A 9,224-nucleotide genomic window follows, 5' to 3' on the forward strand; every position below is an offset into this window, starting at 1 on the left:
AATAAAAAATGAGAACTGAAGCAGCACCACCAGTAAGAACCATACATATTTGGGGATTACATTTAAGTATTGAGTATTAACTTTCACATTACATGTAAAACCACATGACATTTCTCACAATAATAAAAAAGATTAACTTTATAGCGCTGATGACGGCAAGGCAGACATATTTGCCTGAAGTCCAAGGCCTGAAATCCCTTTTTAATTAAAATAAACTCAAAGTTGAAACATGAGAATTCCAAATAAAGATCAGTACAACTTTAACATACTTTTTATTACAAGATACTTTTCTATTTGCTGTTAATTAGAATTTGAGTCACATATTTTTATGCAATCCTTTCTGGTTTGCTTTTCATTTTAAAACCATCGCTAAAATCTAATATAAGCTTTAACGTGTTATTTTAAAGTTGTTTTTCAATCTTTCTAAATCAGTTTCTGTTAAAAATAAAACTTGTTGATTCTGCTATCAGGTGCTGGTTATGGCATGACAACTTACAGGCAAATGTGCCAACACATTTCATATAGACACGATTCACTAGATTTATCTTGAAGAATGGATAGATTACTTTGTCTTTTGAGATTTTTTTTATATTGTTGTTGGCATTATGTATTCATACACAAGTTAAAATGTACAAAATTTGGATGTCTTAAAGCGTACCTATACTCAGAATTTTCTCTTTACATAAAAGGGTAGAGCGCCGGCTCCAGGACAGATCTCGAGGCGACGTGGGACCAGATCCTGGATACCCAGGAGTATTCGGACTGCCCTGCGGGATTAAAGGTAAGTGTGTTTTTGTTTTTTTTTTATTTTGGAGTAAAGGTTCTCTCTAACCATTACAGACAATATGGATAGGAAAACTTATACTGAATCCAGTAGAACTTTGTGGTCCTGAATTTGTCAGTTGTGTTTTTTTAGGAGCAGATATGGTAGTTATGGTATGGTGAGATATGGTGGTTTATTCTGTCAAACCATCCTGTTCCCCAGTATTTATATTTCATCTGTTACGAGCTTGTATCTTGTTTCCAGAAACCTATTACAAATTTAAATGGGGCTAGTAAAGTGTATAATGTGATCATTTGTTCGTGAGAGATGGGGGTGTTGGTGCTGCCCACAGGTAAAGGTCATTTTATAGTATTTGGAAGGTTAGAGAAAGGATGCCCCTGGTCCTGAAGGGGATCTCAGCCTAGAGATGGGTGTTTAGTGAAGGTCATTGGTGACATAGATGGCACCAAACTTTTTTTTGTCTCATCCAGGTGTTAAGAGTCCTGTCTCAGTGGTTCAGTGAAGAACCTGGTTGGCCAAGAATCATCACAAACATGAAGGATATAGGTAGTTATGTGTAGCTTTAGAGACGTGGCTGAATGTTTTGAGAGTAAAACCAGTCTGTGTTTTTTCTAGACTTGAGTAAACCCAGTAATCTTCCAATGGAGTGCTTTCAAGTAAGACAGTCAGTTCGGCATTTTCAATAAAAACCCAAAGTTTATTTTCTTCAGCTCTATGGTTCAGGCAAAGAAAAGAGAAAAGGGTGGAGAAATGTAATGCCTTCCTTGGTTTTGATTAGGTTGAGGATCTCATTTATGATTGAAGGCGAGTCTCCAGCAAAGATAAAGTGAATAACTTCCTTTCATTTTGTTTTAGGAAAGTATTGAGTAGAATTTACAGAGATAAAGTAATATTGGCATGGCAAATGTTTTTAAAATACTGCACCTGTTGAACATGGTGAACATGGAAAGTTACCAGTGCACTTATCTTGAGAGTGGATAAGTATATAGGTAATAAACTTTAAATTCAAAACTTGAGAAAGGTTAGCAGGAATTTTGGTGTCCAAAAATGGTTAAAGTCCATTTGAGGAGACATTTCATTTAATGCTTTCAAGAACAGATTATAGGAGATATTTAAAGCTTCCAGTTTTTGTATGTGTATTTTAAACTTTAAAATAAAACTATACATGAAGAGTAGGGTAGAGATAGAAGAAAAAGTATAGTAGAAAAGTATATAGAAGTAAATCATAAACAGCCTAAGTGCATGTATATAGTACTTACTACAGTGTAGAATAAACAAAAACACACATATATACATAAACAAATCTGTTTATGTATTCAGTACTCAGTGTTAATAAAGTGAAACACAATTCAAATGTACTACCAAAAATATTAATCTCCACAATAGTTCCTGTGTTCTGAAGGACAGCCACTCGTACGTTATTTTACCATTTTGGTATGGAAATTTAACGGCGCCTAAAACATCCAACCCCAGTGGAATGCCGTAATATTTTCACAGGCTCCTCCTCCTCCGATATGCCTATGCTTAGCACCGACCAAAAACCAATAAGCCCAGTTCTGCTCACATGTTCCAAGTCCTAAATATCACTATTCATAACATGCTTAAATCTTTAACTCCTCTATGTACAACTCACTGTATCCCATTACCCATTGGTACCCATCAGTACACTTTCAGAAGTTACCCATTTACAAATATGCAAATAAGTTACTGGACTAAGCACACACATTATTTTTTTTTTTTATTTTAGAGGTGAGGGATTTAAACCAGTAAAATCATTTGAATTTTAGAAAAAGTCAACAAATAGACAATAAAAAATGTTAAAATAATACCTAATAAAATCAATGTTAAGTCCATTTTTGTGTGCCTACAGTGGGTCATTGTGCCTTAATCAGGGGCAAAAATGTTGTTAATAGCAGAGGTAATGGCAACATTCTCACCTTGCAACCCCTATTTATTATGAGTCCCTGCAGACAAGTCATGCTGCTTAACTCTGGCAGGTGAATGGTAGTTAAAGTGGTGACTAACGTAGCATTAGAGGAAGAAAGGATTTAACCTGCATGTGACACGTTTGTAGTTTAGCTATCACTGTGCATAGAAAACAAAACAAGTCTAAAATAAGAAATGAACAGCACAAAAAAAGAAATAGTCTAAAGATAAATAAATATGTACCTGTTCCCCAGCAATGCAGACAAGAATACAAACTAGGCAGAAGTTTTACTGTTTAAAAACAGTAAACATTTACGTATTTTATTTCTTGGGAAACTGTACAATTTACTGTCTTTGATGTCTGCAGCAAACAAGATGACTTTTATTTAATAAGTGCTCTTGCCTGTAAAATAAATTAATATGAATCATGATACATGCTTTGGAACATATTGTTCCACCGATTGCCTGCGCCGTTCTTTATGAGCTTTTCTCCCTGGTGAAGGTATGGAGGATAAATAAGAAATGACATTCGATATCATTTCTCATGGCGAAGTGACAGACACACATGAGTGATGATTCTGAAATAAGGAACAACATGTTATGTGCACTAAAAGACATTTGGTAATTTCTCAATCCATCAAAGTAATGGTTTCAGGGATGAGTGATGCAACTCTGCTCAGTGGTATTTTAGAAAAAAAAAAAAAAAAGATTGAACATTGGTAATGAATGAACAAGCACGGTTTACCTTAACCCTTTGTACCCTTTCAAAATAATTGAGTTAGAATTGCTTTATGTTGTCTTTCAGCTGAAGGATTAGGATAGTAGTGACTTCTTGGAAGTAAATGATGAGCCCACAGTTGGTTATTTCTGTTTGCAGCAGCAAAAAACTAGATGCTGATTTTATTCAGAATGCTGACACACACTCAAAATGAATCCTCCCATCCTAGGCAAGTATGGTTTGCTGGCAAAATTGATTGTTTTTAAAAATCACTGAAACAAAAAGTCACCAGTGGGTAGAAGATTTTGGCAGAAGAGACATACAAAGTATCCTTTACCATAAAAACCTTTGCTTCTTCGGCTCCGGGTGACTTAATGTTTTGTGTTCAGCCAAGAATCGATTCTCAGGTGTTCAGTTAATAATTTGCATGAGATACCTAGCACAGACATTTAGGCAGCAGAATGCATTGGTGTATTGCCATGCTGAAACATATTGGGCCTGATTTATAAAGGAGAGGATATACTTTCATCAGTGAAGCTGGGTGATCAAGCAAACCTGGAATGGATCTGGTCCGGGATTCAAAACATTTGCTAGCAAATCATTTTGAAGAAATCCATTCCAGGTTTTCTGGATCACCCAGCTTCACCGATTAAAGTGTATCTTCCCCAGCCTTGGAGAGCTTTAATAAATCAGGCCTGTTGAGTGAAAAAGTGTTTTAGGGTCCGATTCAAAAGGAATTGCACCACACCTCACCAATCACCATGTGTAAGTATCCATATAGTTCCCCGATTTTCTTCTAGGACTACCCCTGGGTAGCCACTGATGATGTAGCTCCTGTCCATGCACACTGGTGTCACATAATATAAGCATTGGCTTCATTCTCAGCATCTAAAAGATGTTGGCAATGAGCAGGGAGTGTATACAGCACTGCAAATTATATATTCCAGTCATTCTTAAATAGGGCTCCTCAAGAGTTTGCTAGATTAATATTTTTAGTTATCATTGAATAAGTGTCCCAATCGGAAGAAATCCCATCCCCTTCTGCTCTAGTGACAAAAGGGTTTTGATCCCCCTGATTTCTGTTTTAGTAGCCATTATTAGCAGATCCCCAAAGAGGACGCAGCAGAAAAACATAAATATTCTGAGCATTCATTGGACCTGTCTTTCTGTTGAGTATGTCATATTCACTTATTCTGCTCTATTTTTTCCTTCTCCTCTTTGGCATAATTAAGCTTATTTTAGGTCATTAGAGTAAAATTAAAACTTATTTTAATTAAGGAATATTTGCTTATCTTTTTCTACAATCTGTGTGGTGGCAGCAAGTAATTTATCTCAATAAATATCAAGATTACTTTCATGAATGTTGATGAATGGGTGTCTCAAGTGTACTTCTTGTGCTGAGCACTTAGCTGCTTTATTGTACTGTAAATACCAGCAAATATTTACTTCTGCATTTAATTTCCGTTTGGTATCAAGGTGCGGATAGCCAAATGTATGGATTAGTAAAAGGTGGCAATGCAGCCATTTCTAAGGTTTTTTGCCAATCCAGAACTAGGGGGGGGGGTTGTTGCAGAATTTTTTTTTTTTGAGTAATAAGTTCTGGGATTTGACTACTCTCATGGAGATATGGTAAATTCCCAGGATTTGTGAAGTTCACAGGTTTGCAGCAGATACAAGGAACTCATATCATAAAGCAAATTGTGTTCCCCACCTCATATCCAGTTTTAGTGTTGCTGTTTGTATTGACTACAAATTTGACTAAAATAACAATCATTACATTTTGTTCTACAATAACCATCACATTCCAATATTCATTCAAATTTCTTGAAACTTTCTCTGCCAACTTTCTAATTTAATTGCAAATTCCGTTTTGCCACCAAAATTCCTCAAGTGCTCATAGCACCTGTGGGAATATTTCCGAATAGTTCCGAATTTTATTTTTTAATGTGGTTTTCTGTAAATGAACATTATCATTGCATTTTCAATAACAATTCAGCACTAGGAGTTGAAGTGTGTGCATTTACGATGAAAATACCTGCACTGGCATAGAAATGTCAATTAGATATATAAATATATATAACATTGAACCTAATTTATTAAGAATCTTCAACCCTGGAGAAGGTAAACTTTTGAAGCTGGGTCATCCAGCAAACCTGGAATGGATCTGGTCCAGGATTCAAAACATTTGCTAACAAATAGCAACTACCTTTTAAGAAATCCATTCCAGGTTTGCTTGATCACCCAGCTTCACTGATGAAAGTGTATCCTCTCCATCCTTGGAAAGCTTTAATAAATCAGCCTCATTGTATCAATTAATGAATGATTGTTAGTAAAGCTGTGATTAGTGTAAATGTTCCCACCTTGGCACGACCTAATGATTTAATTAAGATTGGAAGTCTTTTTAAAATCCAGTATTTCTGACAAAACTTCACTTTTTTACACTTGGGGTATGTTCTTATGTCTCCTGACACCCCCATTTACTCCAGCAACTTTGGTAACAATACTATGCCCATGGGGTTTGCAATTGACTCATAGACTTCAACAATTTTTGGGACTGTTCATCTACACACTGTCAGTGCATATATTCCCAATAGCATATCCACTCTCAGGTTCTCTGTTTAGTCATGAATGCCTTCGATCTGGAACTGACTGCAAACAGTGAGCACCCAGTATTAAGGAAACTAAAAGTTTAAATATACTTACAATAAGATTATAATTAAAAGAATCACAGCTTTATCCCAACCTAATAGTTACATAAATCACAAAACAACAAATTTGTGAAATAGAAACAACCAGTAAATGGTCTTTGGGCTGCTGGGCTTTCGGGTGTAAGGTGCCTATTTATTGCTAAAACCTTTTGCACAATAAGGTGATCTTGTGTCTGTACTGCCCTATTTAAAAAATAATACATTATAAATGTTTGTTATAGGTATGTTGCAATAGGCATCTGAATTCCCTTGATATTTGTTAAAGTTGTTCTGTAAGCTGTGGGTTCTTCTCCAGTATACAAAAGGTCAGGGGTTTGAGGCTGTCCATCAATGTTGAAAAATGTTAACCTTGCTGAGGAAAGTATAAATGAATGGAGGAATATTTGCTATTTTTTACATTAAATTGTTGAGTTAATATTCAACATTCTCCTGTCCTGCATATACCGGCCTGGTTATACAGGTCCCAACATGTACAGAACCCGAGAAATATTAGCAATTTAACTCTTCTTGAAGAACCTTTTGCATGGCTCCAGGTCTGGGGCTGAAAAAACAAATTTGGCTAAAAAGCAGATAAATGAAAATATAATTACCAATCTTCTAATAATAGAAAAAAGAAACAACATGTAATGTAATGGATAGCCCCAGATCAGCCAGTCACAAGAGTCAGTCATTTGAAGGAATAGATAACCCAGCTCCCTTTCTATAAAACGTATGGGGTCAACCATATTAACACGATTCTGTATAGGCTATTTATTTTTTTTTTTTTGGCATTTTGTCATTGGTACATGTCCATCGTTGTCATGTATGGATTCTATCCCTGCTATTCACAAAAGCTTGCTTATTAGCCATACAAATGGCCAGAGTTCAAATTTTTCAAAAGAGTTCACCACAAGATACAGAAACGTTAATAACACAAACTGAACCCAAACAACTTCGCTCATTACCTATTTTTTATGTTCAATATTTCTTTATTAAAGAATTTTCATATTAGAATTTGTAAAAACATTGGTGGAATCGTATCCTTAATGGTTTTTACTTTCAAATAACAAAGGTCTACAATATTACCAACAGGGAAATACAGTAAACAGAAAAACACAAATAATAAAAATAATTAGACATAAGAAAAACAAACAAAATATATAAATATAGAATACATAAATAAAAAACAAAAACATAGTACCGGTCTTACAACTAACTTTTAGGATACAGTTTGATCATATAAAATAACATAAGCATCATCATCGAACATTTATTTGTCATAAACACATTTTGATGTAACCACAACTCCCATTGTTTGAAATATTTTTTAAAACCATTCTAGGCTGTTTTACCTATTTTTAATATGTTACACAATTCTCTTTTGCCTTGTGGCGAATATCTGATCTATTTCTTTTTCTATTGAGTAAAGAGAATGAGAATTTTATTGCAAGTGCATTCTAACACCTTATAGACAAATGTCTTGCTGTGCATTGTTCTTCCTAAAACACATTCTGTCTATGGTTCCCAAAATGAACATGAGTAACTGATGTTGTTTATTGAATGTTATGCCATACATGGTACGTAGGAGGTCATCAGACTACTACATCAGACTACTCATATTTGCAAGGTGTGTTTATTAAAGCATTTGGATGACACACCTAAATCATGAAGAAGATGATTCCTTTTTCTATAAAGAAGATGGAATGGGCATTAATAAATTGCAATGTTAATTACCTGCTCCCAAACATGGCCAATGCTTAAAAAACTCAAAAGCCCCTACACTGCCAGAAAAAAAATGAAATGGATCAAACTGGGCAATTATTTACACAAAAATCCAAGAGGTTCTATTTTGGGAAGTTTTCTATTTGTAGGGTAATTGACATCTTCTTTACCACCCTCTTAAGTTACAGCGCATAGTTTGTTCTTTCTGGAAAATGACTGTGTATGAATTTTACATGGAAAACAGTGTGACATTTATTTGCTTCATCACATTAGTATCATATTGTAGCTGTTTATTATTCATATATGTATGAACCAGACACAGCTTGTTATATTTGATCATGAAGTATTGCATTGAAACAGCATCAACTCTGTGATCCAAATCCATGACAGAAGGAGCACAGGAACAGAGTAGGGAAACATACTTATACCATAGTTCTTTTTGATCATCACTTCACAAGTCCCCGGGACTTCTCTCCTGTTTTATACTAAATTGTGTTATATAGTTCTATACTGTATCAGAAGCCTGTAAATCTGTAATTTCTCACACATAATCCTTTTATACATTTTTTTCAGAAGGCAGTAAATACTTAATTTGCAATATTTACCCCTTTATTATTTGCTGTCTTTTAGTTTTTACATTTTAAGTAATTTCAGCCTAATATAATAAATAGCAATTCAACTAATAATGCACACTGAAGGTCAAAGCAAGTATAAAGATCCAGGACAACATGGCACTGAATACGCCATTTGAAAAGGGTTCTAACATGAGTCCTAAATGTCCTAATTCATTGGGGAGGGAGTTTTCCTTTTTTGATTGATTAACCATCACATTGAAATCAAGGTCATTTTTTTATGATCAATCAATATCCTAGAGAAATCAATAATTTAATAAGATATATTGGAATTGGAATTAGCATTATTTAACAAGTGGATGGTAAATCAGATATTTGTAGTTGTTCATTAGGATTGATTTTTATCCATTATATTATCAAATGAAACTAGCATCAGAGCCTTAGAAGTTGAGTGAAGATGGACGTTGTGGTAGAACACTGATAGAGTTATACCTGTGACCATCATCATCATTTGAGCAACCAAGCAAATAAAAAATAGAAATGTCCTATCTGCAATAACACAAACTTACCTGCCTGTTCACAGTCTTTTGTTGAATGTACATGTGTAGCTCAAGGCCAATCAAGCCGCCCAAAACCCAAATCCAGAAGACCAGGTGAAGATGATGGTGTCAGTGATGGAATAAGGAGAGGTGAGTTCTGCTTTAAGGTCATTGTAAAGGACAATAGGGAGGAAAAGAAGATAATCTCTGCATAAGGAAGGGATTTTTCCCTGTAATTTCTGTGAAAATGTGGAATAGGCTCCCTTAGGAATTAGT

Source organism: Pyxicephalus adspersus, chromosome 6, assembly GCF_032062135.1.
Source record: "Pyxicephalus adspersus chromosome 6, UCB_Pads_2.0, whole genome shotgun sequence".
Taxonomy (NCBI): Eukaryota; Metazoa; Chordata; class Amphibia; order Anura; family Pyxicephalidae; genus Pyxicephalus; species Pyxicephalus adspersus.